Source organism: Populus alba, chromosome 1 (assembly GCF_005239225.2).
Source record: "Populus alba chromosome 1, ASM523922v2, whole genome shotgun sequence".
NCBI classification, from domain to species: Eukaryota; Viridiplantae; Streptophyta; class Magnoliopsida; order Malpighiales; family Salicaceae; genus Populus; species Populus alba.
In genome coordinates this window covers 41,460,760-41,478,292 of record NC_133284.1, presented here as the reverse complement: position 1 = coordinate 41,478,292, position 17,533 = coordinate 41,460,760, and the positions used below count along the sequence as shown (strand labels likewise).

The 17,533-nt window shown below is 33.3% G+C and overlaps 1 pseudogene; it reads left to right on the top strand.

Moving 5' to 3' along the window:
• Positions 1 to 1,725: 1,725 nt before the first annotated feature.
• Positions 1,726 to 17,533, top strand: part of LOC140955253 (uncharacterized) — an 85,738-nt pseudogene continuing 69,930 nt past the window's right edge.

Genomic DNA, 17,533 nt, shown 5'->3' with positions numbered 1-17,533 from the left:
ATGTCTGAATAAAACATCATTGCTAACGTCATAATTGGAACCACTTCTACTCATGAAAGTTTTAGGAAATTGTCTCAGCTTTACAAGAACAAAAAATTAAGGTCATTTGGACTTCTAGAACTCGAGATATGGGTTGAACACTGAACAATATTCGGGCTGTAGGACAGATTCGGACTTCTCCGTTGTTGTTATAATTTGGACTTGAAAACGACCTTTTTAAATCTTGTACTCCACATGAAAGTTGTAGGCCTATGTCTTACCTAATCTATGTGAGACATTGAGATCATTTGGACTTTTAGAACTCGAGATATGACTCAATTACCGAACAGTGTTCTAGTTTGGACTACACCAACATCTCTTTTCTAAGCTTCACCCTCTCTTTATCTTCATAATTTTAGTATTTGAATTCATCAATCAATCCTTTGATTTATGTGATAGGCCTGCATTTAAGATGAACATTTACCATATATTAAGGTATCTTATAGTATTAGACTTGTTATTATAAAATATGCTTTAGTTAAGGAGTTATTGATACTTCAAGTGCAAAATGATGATATAAAAACCTTGATAAACATACACTTTTAAGTGCTAATACTACTACTATTGTTGTTGTTATTATTATTATTATTATTATTATTATTATTATTATTATTATTATTATTAGTTGTTGTTGTTGTTGTTATTTATAATTTATATAGTTAACCTCCCTGTGGTTTGACCCCGGTCTTGCAGGGTTATTTATTATTTCGACACTTCTACACTTGGGAGAAGACATCAATCTTTTTGGTCGTGTTAAGTTTTTAGCGTCATTGCTGGGGAGGTAAATTCTTGTATAAATTATAATATTTAATTTATTTTCTCTTTTCACTTTTCATTTTATCTAACTTTTGTTTTGTTTCTTTTTCTTCTCTTCCTTTTATTCTCTTCTTACACGTGCATGAGACTTTGGTCACGTATATTAAGTGGTCGACTTTATAGGGTATCCTCATCATTTTTAAAAAATATGGCTGAAGAAGATAATCAATCGCTTCATAATGAGAATAACCGTATGAAAACACTTAGAGACCACATGAATCCTACAAGAACAAGTGCACCCTCATGCATAGTTTTCCCTTCTGATGCATCTCATTTTAATTTTAAGCCTGTCATTATTCAACTTCTACCTTCTTTTCATGGCTTAGACCTAGAAAATCTATACTTGCATTTAAGGGAATTTGAGGAGGTTTGTAATACCTTTAATGACTCAAATTGTAGCATGAACACCATTACATTAAAGCTTTTTCCTTTTGATTAAAAGATAAAGCTAAAACATGGCTACAAAATTTGAGACCAAGATCTATTCGTGCTTTAAATGAAATGCAACAATAATTTTTCAAGAAGTTTTTTCCGTCTCACAAAACAAACTCTTTCAAAAGACAAATCATCACTTTCACTCAAAAGCCAGGAGAAATATTTTACCAATATTGGGATAGGTATCGAGACTTGCTTAATACTTGCCCTCATCATGGTTTTGAAACATGGAGATTGGTTTCACATTTTTATGAAGGTTTAACACCTAGAGATAGGAAAATGGTTGAATTGATGTGCAATGGAACTGTTGAAGATAAAGACCCTAATAAAGCAATGGAGTACCTAGACTTGCTAGCCAAAAATGCTCAAAATTAGGACACCACAGGTACTTATGAGGCACCAAGTAAAACTCAACCTCATACATCTAGTGGAGGTATGCATAATCTTAGGAAAGATCATGACCTCCAAGCCAAGTTTACATCTTTAGCTAGAAAAGTCGAAGCACTTGAATTGAAAAGGAGTGGTCAATTAAAATCTGTTCAAGACATTGTGTGTCAAATCTGTGAAACCAATGAACACTCAACAAATGATTGTCCAACTTTGCCTTCTTTTAGGGAATGCCTCCATGAACAAGCCCGAGTTTTAAACAGTTTCTAAAGGCCCAACCATAACCCATACTCATAAACGTATAACCCCAGTTGGAGAAATCACCTAAATTTCAATTGGAAGAGTGATAGCAACAATGCACAAACTTCACAGCCACCATTTTAAGTACACCATAATTTCTAAAATTCTCATGGATATGCACCTCCTAAAAGAAATCTTGAGGAAACATTGCATGCATTCGTTGAAAAGTAAGAGGCAATCAACACTCAACTTGCTCAAGGCATGATAGATTTTAAAGATACTCTTTCAAAGTTAACATCTGCTCTCAATTTCCAAGAGAAAGGTAAGTTTCCATCTCAACCACAACAAAATCCAAAGGGGCAATACAATGCAAATGGAAGTAGTTCTGGAAGCCAACACATGAATCAAGTCAAATCAGTCATCACTCTTCGTAGTGGTAAGGTTATTGAAAAACCCATTCTTGAACCTTGTGAGAAAGATGACGAGTCTATCTCTGAGGGTAAGGAAGCGGTTGAACCTGAACATTGCAAAGAAAAGGCTGATTCCCCGCCATCACTTCCATTTCCTCATGCCATGACCAAACAAAGGAAAGTCAATCACAACTCTGAAATCTTTGAAACTTTCAAACAGGTAAGGATCAATGTACCTTTGTTGGATGCTATTAAATAGGTTCCTTCCTATGCTAAATTTTTGAAAGATCTGTGCACTGTGAAGAGAAAACTGAATGTGAAAAAGAAAGCTTTTTTAGCTGAACAAGTAAGTGCCATTCTTCAGAACAATAATGCTTTAAAATATAAAGACCCTGATTGTCCTACAATTTCTTGCTTTATTGGAGAACATAAAATTGAAAGAGCCTTACTTGATCTTGGAGCTAATGTGAATTTACTTCCATATTCAGTCTTTTAAAGTCTCAATCTAGGTGAGTTAAAACCAACTTCTGTAACTCTTTTACTTGCTGATAGATCTGTAAAAGTGCCTAGAGAAATAGTTAAGGATGTGTTAGTACAAGTTGATAAATTCATTTACCCTATAGATTTTGTTGTCTTAGATACACAACCGGTTGAAACATGTAATTTAATTCATATCATTTTAGGACGTTCATTTCTTGCCACTTCTAATGTATTGATTAAATGTAGGAATGGACTGATGAAGCTATCATTTGGGAACATGACATTGGAGATAAATATTTTCAACATTTACAAGCAACCTGAAGATGATAATGATTTACAGGAAGTGGACTTTATTGAAAAATTAGTTCATGATTAATTTCAAACCACTTCCAGTGAAACTAAGATTGATGAATCTGATGATTTGCAAATGGTCCATTTTCAGGAAGAATCAAAGGCATGTAATTGGAGACCATAAATTGAAGAATTGCCACCAAGATCAATGGAGTCCATACCTTTAAGTGTTCAACCACCAAAACCTGAATTGAAGCCATTACCATTTAATCTTAAACTTATTTTTTGAGAGAAAATGAAACTTTTCCGGTAATAATCTCCTCCAAACTTAATGCACATCAAGAAGGTAAGTTATTATAGACTCTGAAAATGCACAAAAATGCATTAGAATGGACCATAGTTGACATAAAAGAAATTAGCCCTTTGATTTGCACACACAATATTTATTTGGAGAAAAATGTTAAACCCTCTAGAGAAATACAATGAAGGCTTAATCGTAATATAAAAGAAGTAGTCAAAAATGAAGTCATTAAGCTTCTAGATAAAGGAATCATTTATCCTATTTCTGACAGCAAATGGGTAAGTCCTACCCAAGTTGTACCCAAAAAGTCTATAGTCACTGTGATAACAAATGAGAAAAATGAGTTAATTCCAATTAGGACTATTACTGGTTGGTGCATGTGCATTAACTATAGGAAACTTAATTCATTATCTAAAAAAGATCATTTCCCTTTACCTTTCATGGATCAAATCCTAGAAAGAGTTGCAGGTTATGAATTTTATTGTTTCCTAGATGGCTATTTAGGTTACAATAAAATTGAAATTGCATTGGAAGATCAAGAGAAAACTACTTTCACCAAGTTGCAGGTCATGACGTTTTATTCAGACAAGAAGATAAAGATTTTCACCAAGTTAAGATGTGGCCACCCACTCAACAATTATTCATCAAATCAATAGTTTCAAATTTTGGCCTATAAAAGAAGGTATTTGCCATGCATTTAGCCATCTTGGTTTTCAAAGCAAGATCATGCTTTTGCTCTCTTTCTTTGTATTTTGTAATGTTTAAGTTTTATTTGATGTTATATTAATATCTTGTTTATGCTTTTCATTTCCTTTCCTTTATTTATACAATTATGTTCGTATCTTGTTTATTTATGTTTCTTTCTTTCATTATGTTTAGCTAAATCTATTATGTCAAGGTGAAAATGTTATACTAATGGTGTAAGAACAAATATAGTATAAACTCAACATGGATTTTAATGCTTGATACTAACATGTTTTATATTTATTATCTTGTTCACTCTTAATACCTTGCTTGTTAAATGGTTAATCTAGATTAGTGTTGAACAACCCTTGGTACAACAAATGCTTGGCACTTTCATAGCCCAACCGTATGGTATAACCTATACATGTGCTATGAAAGAAACTTGAATTGTTGTTAAAATAAGTTATCACCATGAATACATGATAATATTTACAAGTATTGGCACTACTCGAATAAGATAATTAATGTACTCATGTTAATAATTATAATCCGATTGGAACCTCCTTTGTGTGTGGTTTCTAGTTAAGTAATAAGAGTTTATACTATACTTGTTTGAAGTACCATTAGTGGATCCTCTAACCTTGACATTTGTTTTTATTATTGTTTAATCCTTATATCAATCTTACATCTCAAAGCTCTCTTTATTATTACTATTACTATTATTAATATCATTACTACTACTACTACTACTACTAATTATTATTGTTGTTGTTGTTGTTGTGTTGTTGTTATTTATAATTTATATAGTTAAGCTCTATGTGGTTCGATCCCGGTCTTGCTGGGTTATTTATTATTTCGACACTCCTGCACTTGGGAGAAGACATCAATCTTTTGGTCGTGTCAGGTAACTCTTATTCCCAACCACCTTATAATCATGACATAAAATACATTTATTATTTAGGAATAGGATATTTAGTTGCTTAGTATCCAAAAACAAATCTATGATTTTGGTGATAATAAGGAAGTGGAAAACAAAAATGATATTGAGGATAATTAAATATTGCTACTTAAGAATGTTATTGATGATAGATTAGAGTACCTAGTTGAGGGTGAGTCACTGTGGTTAAAAGTGCATTGAGTGCTCAAATCAATAAGGATGAGTTGGAGCAACAAAGGGAAAACATCTTTCATACTAAATATTACATCAATAACAAGGTATATAATATGATTATCAATGTGGGAAGTTGTGCCAATATAACTAGCACTATTTTAGTTGAAAAACTTAATTTACCTACTTCAAAAAACCATAAGCCATATAAGCTGCAATGGTTGAATGAGTGTGATGAATTAAAGGTGAGCAAATAAGTGTTAGTTTCCTTTTCAATTTGGAGGTATAATGATGAGGTACTTTATATTCTCATGCGTAGAAGTCATATATTATTGGGCAAACTATGGCAATTCAATATGAATACCATTCATGATAGGTTTAAGAACAATTACTCTTTTGTAAAAGATAATAATTCCATTATCCTTATACAACTGAGAGAGATTAAGAGTGAGAGGAGTGAAAAGAAAAAAAGGTGATCAATAAGAGAGAAAGAGAGATGAGCTACATAAAAGGAAAGAAAATAAGGTGTTTAGGAAAAAAAGAAGTTAGTAAGCTTTTATGCAAAAGAGAGTGACGTAAAGAGTATTTTCTACACAAACCAGCCTATGTTTATACTTTTATACAATGAAGCATTTTTAATACTAATAATCTTGACCAATCTCTTCTTTGTGTTATAGTTTATTTATTTTATGGAAATGAAAATGTATTTTCTAATGATGCTCCTAATGGTTCATTAAAAGATTAGAACATTAAATTGATCTTGTTTTTAGAGTTATAATTCCTAATTGACCATCTTATAAAAGTAATCAAGAAGACAAAAGAGATTCAAAGAAAAATTAAGAATATTTTGGCAAAGGGGTACTTAAGATATAGTATAAGTCCATGTGCAGTTCCAATACTACTCATGTTAATGAGGATGATTATTGAAGGATGAGTGTTGATTGTAAGGTTGTCAACAATATTATGGCAAATTATAAATATCATATTCCTAGGCTAGATGACATGTTAAATAAGTTTCATGGATCATATATCTTTACAGAAATTAATTTAAAAAATGAATATTATTAAATTAGGTTGAAAGAATGAGATGAATGGTAAACTACCTTCAAGACTAAATATGGGCTACATGAGTGGTTGATTATGCTATTTGGTATTATTAATGCACCAATCACATTTATGAGATTGATGAATTATTACTACGAGTATTTATCAATAATTTTTTTATAGTCCATTTTGATGATATATTGGTGTATAGTGAAAGTTTGATGAGCATACCAACCATTTGTGTTGTGTGTTTGATATTTTAAGGAATTGAAAGTGTATACCAACTTAAGAAAAGTGTACTTTTTGCATGAATACAGTTGTTTTTCTTGGTTACGTTGTCAATGTAAAAGGTATAAAGATAGATGAAGAAAAGTTAAAGACTATCAAACAATGGCCAATGCCTAAATCAATTATTGAGGTAAGGAGTTTTCATGGTTTAACTGGTTTTTATAGGATATTTGTTAAAGAATTTAGTATATCAGTTGCACTACTCACTAAAATTGTTAAGAAATCTATCGATTTTAAATGGGCTACTGAATAAAAGCATGCGTTTATTTGGTTAAATAAAGGTTATATCTCGTACCTTTAATAGCATTGCCTAAATTTTCTAAAATATTTTGAGATTGAGTGTCATACTTAGAGATATGTATTGAAGTTGTTTTGATGTAGAAAAAGCAACCAATAGCCTATTTTAGTGAAAAGCTAAATGGAACAACTTTGAATTATCTAAATATATCAAGAAGTTTTATGCGTTGGTTAAAACTTTAAAGATACGACAAAACTACTTGTGTTCAAAAGAGGCTATTATCTATACAGATCACAAATCATTAAAGCATTTAAAAGAATAGGGTAATATGAATAGAAGGCATGTCAAATGAGTGGATTTCATTAAGACCTTTTCATATGTCATCAAGTACCAGCAAAATAAGGATAATATTGCAGTTGTTGCTCTATTTACAAGACATGTTCATATTTTTACTCTAAATATGAGATTACTGAGATCTGATTATATTAAAGATTTTTATGTTAATGATAATGACTTTGTTGATTAACTTATGGGATATTTTATAGGCTTAATAATATTTATTTAGAGGGAATAAACTTTGTGTACCTGATTGTTCTATGTGTGAGGTGCTTGTGCATGAAACCCATGACAGGTGGTTTGGTGGTCTATTTTGGCTTGAGAATGACTTTAAAAGTGTTACATTAACCTTTCTTTTGGCCTAAGATAATATGTGATACAAAAGAGATATGTGATAGATGTATCACTTATAAGCATGCCAAATATATAGTCTTATCGCATGAGTTATATACTTTTTTACTTGTACCTAATGAACCTTGGTTAGATATTTCCATGAATTTTGTTTTAGGTTCACTTAAGTCAAAACGGGGTAGAGATTCAATTTTTATAATTATAGATAGGTTTTCTAAAATGACATATTTCATATATTGTCATAAGACTAAAGATGTAAATGATATTGTTAATTTGTTCTTTAGATAAATAATATGACTCTATGATGTTTTCAGGAGTATTGTTTCAAATCAAGATGTTAAATTTTTTAGTTATTTTTGGAAGGTTTTTATACGAAAAGGTGTGAACTAAATTATTATTTTCAACTACTTGTCATCCATAAATGGATGGTTAAACATAAGTAATGAATAAGACCTTATCTATTTTATTACGTACTATCATTAAAAGAAACTTGAAAACTTGAGATAAGTGTTTGTTGTTTCTTGAGTTTAAATATAATATATGTTTGCATTCTACTACTGATCATTTACCATTTAAAATTATTTATGGTTTTAATCCTCTAACTTATTTGGGTTTGTTGCCTTTACATGCTGGTTAAATAATTTGTTTTGATGGAAATAAAAAAGGCTAAAATGTTGAAGAAACACCATAAGAGTGTTTGAAAGCATATAAAAAATAAAGAATAATCAATGTGCATCTAAAGCCAACAAGAATAGTAGGTGTGTTATCTTTAAACCTTGTGATTTGATTTAGGTGCATAGAAAGGAAAAATTCCTAGCCTATAGGTGATCTAAGATGCATCCTATAATGGATGATCCATTCTAAGTCCTTGAATAGAACGATGACATTGTATACAAGGTGGGACTTTTAGGTGAGTATAATGATAGTGTTATATTTAATGTTTCTGATATATATATGTGTGTGTGTGTGTGTGTGTGTGTGTGTGTGTGATTTATGGTTGAATCTTTTTTAGAAAAAGGGGAGTGATGAGAATTAATAAGCAACACTACAAAATCTACTACATGTGTCGATTGGATCTATTATAAAGACAAGAGTTAAAATGATCAAAGAGATATTCAATAGGCTGATTCATGTCATTTGGGTTCAGCAAGCTTTAAGAATTCCTTCTAAGGTGGTTTCAAGCATAAAGTTGAGTTTAAAGAAAGATCAAGCTTTAATCAAAATGATCCAAATAAAAGATGAGGTTATTTAACATGTACCATATATAGGGTTGGATATACAAAGCTTATATTAAGGGTGAATAAAAACTGACAAACTAATTAAACCGAGAAAACAAAAAAAATAAAAAAAACTGAACCATGAAAAAAAATTGATTAAACCAATTAGAAGATTTAAAAAAGATATTTGGTTTGGTTCAATTTTGATTTTATAAGGTTGAAATAGTAAAACCTCAACCAAACTGGTTTAGTTAAAAATAAATCGAATCGAACTAAAAATAAACTGAACCGATCTGAAACCAATCCCATAAAAAAACCCAAAAAACTATATAGTTTTTGGTTTTTAATATAAAATAACTGAACCAAACCAAAATCGGTCCGTTGAGTTTTAGTTTTTAATATAAAATAATCGAATCAAAACTGGTCAGTTGGAACCAGTTTCGATTTGGTTTTAATTTTTGTATTTTATAAAATTTTAGTTTGGTTGTTTTTATAAGTAAAAATCGAACCGAACAAAAAATGATCACCCTTAACTTATATGGATTGAGCCTTATTATATACAAAGCATACATGACTTGTACAAATTAGACTTCACTATATACAAAGCATGGACTTTGTACTTTATTCTTACTCAATTTTCGTTTTAAATTAGTTAGTTATGGGGATTTAATCTAAACTTATTAACCAAGTAGTGTTTATTTTAATAGCCATTTTATATAAACAACTGAAATAACATAGAAATTATTGTTTTTTTTTTTTTATCGTCATTATGAATTGAACAACGTTAATGTTCTTCTTCTTTGGGCTCTTTATTGAACTACAACTTATCAAAGATATTATCTCTATGCCATTCTAACCATATATCTTTGGTTTTTGGTTCAAGCAATCATTATGTCAAGGTTCTTTAATATGATTTTATCTTTCTTGGGTTAGTATTCCAACTCTTGATCGTGGTTTCTAAGTTGGTTTTTCAAACAATTATTGGGTTAAGAGATTCTTTAATTTGATTTTATCTTTCTTAGGTGAGTATTCCAACTTTTATTGTGGTTTATAAGGTTTAACACTCTGGGTTCGCATCAACATCATATTAACATCCACTATTACAATTTTCAATTATTTTTAGTAACTCGAAAAGTAAGGTCCAAGTTTTTAGGGTCTAAAAACTCAATTTTCAATTTGTTTTCACCTAAAACACTCTAAAAACATCATTGGAAACTCAATAAACTCATTTCCAATCCTGAAACACCATTTCATTACTCTAAAAACAAAAATCAAATCAAATAAAAAAACTTAACAGGTCTCAATCTATGGAAAAGGCAACACATCTTTTATTTAACTCTTCTAGCAAAGATGACTCATTGACACCAAGATTGACTTTTTTTATGGCTGAAATATGGCCGAGAGATGACAATAGATATCTATGAGTCGGGCTTCTTGATATGCATATCCTATCCATTGTCCATTGTGTAAGAAATTTAGATATTCATGCTTTATCTATTGAGTTTTAGATATCCTTATGGATATCCATTATCCGACTATTATTTATTATTTAAAATAAGATATTTATATATTATATTGAATTCATATATATATTGGGTTAGGTTCATGTCGGGTTTGAATCAGGTTTAACAATATTCATGCCATATCCATTACCAATTGCGTAGGTAACTATCTAAAAAAAACCTACCAATTCAGGTTGGATTAATTGGTATCCAGTGAATTTAGATTAAATTGTCATCCTTATAGCCAACCAGATAGTCTCTCTCATCTCTCAACATCCAGAGATTGAAATATAATAAAAATAAAAGTTTAGGATAAAAATATAAAAACTTAAAAGAATAAAGACCAAGTAATGAAAAATTAAGAACTTGAGGGACCAAACAAGGAACAAATCTTACAAATTAAAAAGTTGAATGAAAATAAAATTGAAAAAAAATTCTAATTTAATAAATTATCTCAAATAAAATAAATAACAATCAAAATAATTGAGATCAAATCTAATAGATCAAAAAAATAAAAAAATAATAATAATAATTACAATTTCATAAATTATTTCAAATAAAATAAGTAACAATAAAAAAAATAAATACCAAATTTGATAGATAAAAAATTTAAATTAAAAAAATAATAAGAAAAAAGCAAATAACAATTATAAAAATGAAGATCAAAGTTAATATAAAAATGAAATTAAATCAAAATCTAAGGAGGTGAAATTAAAGATTCAAAACAAAAATATATATAGCAATCAAAAGTTTAAAGATCAAATTTGTTATAATCAATAAATAATATGATATTTCTAAATTTTTTATAATTTTTCGAAAGTGTTTTTCTCTAAAAAGAAAAAAAAAACTTTTCTGAAAATCAAGTCAAATTTTTCTTTGACTGGAAAGTGTTTTTCATTGATTAATTTTTTTAATGATAAATAAATATAAAAAAATTAATTTTTTTTTTATAAAATCACTTTTCACAAAACAAAAACGGCATAAGATTCCTTCCATCCTTTTCCCAGATTAATTCTCCCAAAGATCGTAATCACTTAAAACCCAGCTAAAATCAAGGGTTTTCAACCGATCTCCTTCAATTTTTCGAGCCCAAATGATGAAGGCAATATTTTTGTCCTACTAAACCAAGGATTTTTCTGCTTCCTTCCTCTCTAGAGAACAATGTTCCGATATGGTCTCAAAAACAATTTTCTATCTAAAAGGAGCAAGTACATTGTTGCAAGGTAAATTTTAAGAGATCCAATCAGCAGAAACTCAAACTAATGAGATAAGGTTGCAGGAGCCCTTATACGTAGCATAAGAATATGGAAAGGAGGAGAGGTATGGGAAAGATTGAGGAAAAGAAGAGATAGAGAGAAGAAGCAGAAGAGAGGCACACAAATTGCATAGTATATTTTTCACACCTTCTGTTTACATCTAGTGCCATTTTTATAGGAAATATGTATTCTATATTCTGTTACAAGAGTCTCACACGACTTCCTGTAATAGTATTTATAACAGAATTGAATTGTAACAGTAAATATAACAGAATTGAAACACAAGGATAATGCTGGCAGTTTTATTTAAACGGTGCATTTGGTTTAGACTTTCTAAGGTGATGTCGTTTTGTTGCTGGCCTTTAGTTTAATTTGATTTTTCCCGCTGCAGTGTATTTTGGCTCGCAACAATATCTCCCCCTTTTAAAAATTTCCCTTGTCCTCGAGGGAAAACTGTGGGTACCTCATAAGAAGATCATCTGCAAATTCCCAGGTAGCTTCGTATGGTGATAATGTTTTCCAGTTGACTAGGACCTGGGTTGCTGCTTGGTGTTTGTGTTTGACCATCCTCCTGTCAAGAATGGCGTGAGGCTGCAACTCTGGGTCTAGCCTTTGGGCAGGTAAGCTGTCATATACTATTTTGTTTCCTGCGTGTTGTTTTAGTTGGGAGACATGAAATACTAGGTGTATGACGCTTGAACTAGGAAGGCTCAGTTTATAAGCAACTGCCCCTATGCGCTCAATTACTTGATATGGACCATAGTACTTTGCGGATAGCTTTTGTGAACTCCTCCTGCTCACCGTTTGTTGCTTGTAAGGCTGTAATTTCAAGTATACCCAGTCGCCTACTATGAAGGTGCGCTCACTACGCTTCTTATTTGCTAATTGGACCATGCGATGTTGAGCCATTTTGATGTTGTCTTTAATATTCTTTAGTTTGTCTTCTCTTTTTGTTAATTATTTGTCCACAGCTTCAATGTTGGAATCTTTAGGCAGGTAAGGAATGTGGACTGGAGGATTCTGACCGTATAGAACTTCGAATGGAGTAGTTTTGATGGCCGAGTGATAGCTTGTATTATACCACCATTCGGCTAAGGGTAACCATTGACACCATTGATCGGGTGTCTCACTTGTCATGTACCTTAAATATTGCTCCAAGCATCTGTTCACCACTTCTGTTTGTCCGTCTGTTTGTGGATGATAGGTTGTTGAGTGCAGTAGTTGAACGCCTTGGTAAATGAATAAATCCTTCCAGAATCGGCTTAAAAACATTGAGTCTCTATCACTGACTATTGAGGCAGGTAAGCCATGTAGTTTGTAGATGTTACTCATGAAAGCCTCTGCCACTGATGCAGCTGTATGGGGGTGGGATAATGGTACGAAATGGGCATATTTGCTTAATCGATCTACTACAACCAACACGACGTTCCTTCCCTTGGAGTTGGGCAAGCCCTCAATAAAATCCATGTTGATGTCTATGAAGGGTGCTTGGGGTATGGGAAGAGGTTGAAGCAGGCCGAGTGTCTTCACGTTCTCACTTTTACTCTTCTGGCAGGTGTGGCATTCTCGCACATATACCCTTATATGTTTTTGTTGTTTCCTCCAATAGAATAGTGATCCTACCCGCTTGGTAGTGACAGTGACTCTAGAATTCCCCCTATGGTAGAGTCATGGTAGATGGAGATCAGTTTTCCCTGTAGGCTAGGATTATTGCCCACTACCAGCTTCCCTTTTCGGTATAGGTGGTCATTCAGCCAAGTGTACTGTGGGTGTAAACTAGGATCTGTGGTTATGTTGCTGATGATCCTTAGCAGTGCAGTGTCTGTAGCCTAGGATGCCTTCACCTCCTCTAGCAAATTGGTTGAAATGGTAGATACTGTAAGGGCGAATAACTCCCTATTGGTACACCTAGAAAGGGCATCAGCAACAATATTTTCCTTTCCCTTCCTATATTCGATGTTGTAGTCAAAGCCTAAAAGTTTGGCTAACCAAATATGTTGGGATGGGAAGGAAACCTTTTGTGCCAGCAGATATTTGAGGCTGGCATGATCCGTCCTGATGGTGAAGTGTCTGCCCCACAAGTAGTGTCGCCACTTGGTGACTGCATGTAATATGGCTAGCATTTCCCTTTCGTATGTTGATAATGCTTGTTGTTGTGGTCCCAATGATTTATTGATAAATGAGATAAGGTGTCCCTCCTGCATGAGTACAGCCCCTATACCCGATCCTGAGGCGTCTGTTTCCACCACAAAAGGTTTATTTAGGTCTGGTAAAGAGAGAACTGGTGGTTGAATCATTGCTTGTTTCAAGTTTTGGAAGGCTCGAGTGGCGTCTTCTTTCCAGTCAAATGCATCCTTTTTGAGTAGTTGGATGAGTGGTTTGCTAATGGCTCCATAGTTTTTGACAAATTTTCTATAGTAACCCATGAGACCCAAAAATCCCCGTAGCTGTCTAACACTTCTGGGTCCAGGCTAGTCGGTGATGGCTTGAATTTTCTTAGGATCAGTAGCTACTCCCTCCTTCGAAATAACATGCCCTAGGTACTCTACCTGAGGAATACCAAACGCATATTTGGAGTGCTTAGCTACCAAGTGATGCCCCTTCAGCAATTTAAACACAATTTGCAGGTGTTCTGTCATTGTTTGACTATATATTAAAATATCATCAAAGAATACTAACACAAACTTTCTTAGATACCTGCGAAAGACTCCATTCATTAAACTCTGTAAGGTGGCTGGTGCGTTAGTTAGTTCGAACGGCATCACCAAGAATTCATAATGGCCGTTGTGGGTGCGAAATGCTGTCTTGAACACATCATGGGGAGTCATTCTAATCTAGTGATAACCAGACCGTAAATCCACTTTAGAAAATATAGTTGCACCCACCAGCTCTTCTAATAACTCTTCGACTAAAGGTATAGGAAACTTGTCTTTGATGGTGAGATGGTTGAGAGCTCTGTAATCAACACAAAGTCTCCAAGAGCCGTCCTTTTTCTTAACCAGAACAACAGGAGAAGCAAATGGGTTGCTGCTCGGTTGAATGATTCCTGACTCAAGCATTTCCTCTGCCATCTTTTCTAATATGTCTTTCTGCACTCCTGAGTATCGGTATGGTCTAAGGTTGACTGCTTGTGCACCTTCTTTCATAGGGATAACATGGTCATGGGCCCTGATGGGAGGCAACCCTTCAGGTTCCTTGAATATTTCCTTATAATGGGTGGTTAATTCTTCCAGAGCTCCTTTGTCCTCCTGAGTGTTCATGGGTGTTTGGGATATAGGTCTTGCCTCCTAGTGTGTAACTTTACTAGCCGTGAAACAACAAAGGTTCATACCTGACAACTGAGTTAAGTTAACCATCAAGCTGTTTAATTGTGCTAGTTCAATGGTTTGTACCTTGGTGCAGTCAGTGCCCTTGAGAATGACATCGTGACCTTGCCATTTAAAGGAAATCCATAGATCTTTGTAGTTAGACATAACAGTACCTAGCGTTGCCAGCCATTGTATGCCTAATACCCCATGTCACAGTTGATTAAATCAACAATAAACACATCTGCAACAAAATGTACTCCCTGCATTCGCCAGCTGAAATTTCTGCACATAGCTGAGCAATGCATGGTGCCCCTATTTGCTGTTTCGACTACCATGATCCTGATAGGGTGGGTTAGACACTGTAATTTTTCAGCAAATGCGTTGTTGAGGAAGTTGTGTGTGCTGCCAGAATCAATCAAGGTGTATAGAGGGTGTTTATCCACTTTTCCTGCTACTCTCAATGTGTGGCAACCCATTGTACCTTCCAAGGTGTTGAGAGAAATATGGGGTGTAAGCAGGTCCTGGTCCCTAACTTCTGTTTCATCTTCAACTTCCACAACATCTTCATCATCTTCGAGTATGCATAAAGAGTACAGTCGTTTATTTTTGCAACGGTGACCTGGCATAAATCGTTCGTCACACCAGAAGCAGAGCCCCTTGGCCCTTCTTTCTTCTAAGTCTCGAGGCCGGATAGTTCTGGTTGGTTTGTGTGTAGGGGTGGGTAATATGCCTTGTTGTGGTTGTCTGAAGGTGGTAATATTTGGAGCTACTGTCTGTCTTGAATAAGGTATGAGAGTATTTTGTTTAAAGGGGGGGAGGATGGTATGGTTTGGTGAGTGTATTTGGGGAGTGTTTGATGTGATTGTGGTTGTGATCTCCTATAAGATAAGGTGTTGTCTTGCAGCCTGGCAAGATTGTAAGCTTGTCGAGGGGCTTTAGGATCAAACATTTTGACAGGGTTTTTTATTTCGATTTCTAGTCCTCCGATGAAGAACACCATAGCTTGTCTTTCACTGATATCAGTCTTGTTCCACAGTACATCAAATTCTTGAATATAGGTCTTTAAGCTGCAAGTTTGCCTTAGCTCCATCAGTTCTTCAAGAGGATCTTGGTGGCCACCAAACTGTCCACACATAGCCTCAGTGTACTCTTCCCAGGTAACCACTCTACCTCTGACGCTCTTTGTAAAGTTCTGATGCACATAACTATTGGTTGCACTTATATAGAAATTTATGAACATCTTCCCCATCAAAACAGGGAAAATCTCGTCGAGGTTTATGTACCTTGTAAGAGTGTGACCCTTCTTCGCCAGAGTAGCCTGCGTTTGAAGTGGAACCCCTATGGGGAAAGTCCTGGTGAGTCTTCATAGGACTACGCTCCAGAGCACTCGTCTGCATTCTCTGTAGGAGTGTGGATTGTTGGTAAGCGATTCCACTGATGAGTTCCTTGAGTTCTTCGATTTTATTATCTTGAGTCACCTTAGTAGCGTGTAGTGGTTGGCCATAGGTTTCCAGCTGTGTTAAGACTTGTGTATGGCGTGCTGATTGTTCCTTGTTGGCAACTTCGAAGGAGTCTTCTAATTTCTTAAGATCTTGGGACCTCGTTTCTGGTGGCATGATTGAGGTATGAAGATCAGAAGCTCTGATACCACTTGTTGCAAGGTAAATTTTGAGAGATCCAATCAGCAAAAATTCAAACTGATAAGATAAGGTTGCAGGAGCCCTTATACATAGCATAATAATATGGAAAGGAGGAGAGGTATGGGAAAGACTGAGGAAAAGAAGAGATAGAGAGAAGAAGCAGAAGAGAGGCGCACAAATTGCATAGTATATTTTTCACACCTTCTGTTTACATCCAGTGCCATTTTTATAGGAAATGTGTATTCTATATTCTGTTACAAGAGTCACACACGACTTCCTGTAACAGTATTTATAACATAATTGAATTGTAACAGTAAATATAATAGAATTGAAATACAAGGATAATGCTAGCAGTTTTATTTAAAAGTGCGTTTGGTTTAGACTTTCTAAGGTGATGTCGTTTTGTTGCTGGGCTTTAGTGTAATTCGATTTTTCCCGCTGCAGTGTATTTTGGCTCGCAACATACATAAGCACAGAGATTAAGCTCAAGTGTTGAGATTTCAATAGACTATTTTTATAGAAGACTGCTTGTAGCTACAAGGTGTTCGATAAAATGACAAAGAGAACAGGACTGAAGTTACGTTGAGGAAGTCCTTTTTTAGTCTGTCCATTCCTTGTAACATGAAAAATACTCGTGAACAAGAGAGAAAGTTCTAGTTGGTCACACTCAAACCTTTATTTAGCATTTAATTACTCTTCCGACATAGAAAAGATAATACAGTGGAAACAAAATGAAAAACAAAAACAAAATTGTACTGGACAGTGATAGTGATGTATCTTTACAATAGATAAGATTTTATAAAATATAAAATAATTTATTTTATCTTTATTATATATTATCTTTAAATTTATATATTTTAAAAAATAATTATAGATTATTATTTAGTTTACATGGAATGTTGATATTAATAATAAAATAATAATTTTAGTTATAAAACTTGAACTTTCTTGAAGGGCTTAGATTGTTCCTGGTTTTGAAAAAAAAAAAAATATCAATTCAACCTAATCATGATAAAATTCTAGGTTGATTCACTTTAGTAAAAACCCGAGTTAAAACTCCATTTAAAATTTTAAATTAAAATTATGTTGTTTTAATTTTTTTAATTTAAATTTATTTTATAACTTATAATTCTAGTCTTGTTTCACGTCTGGTTTGAAATAA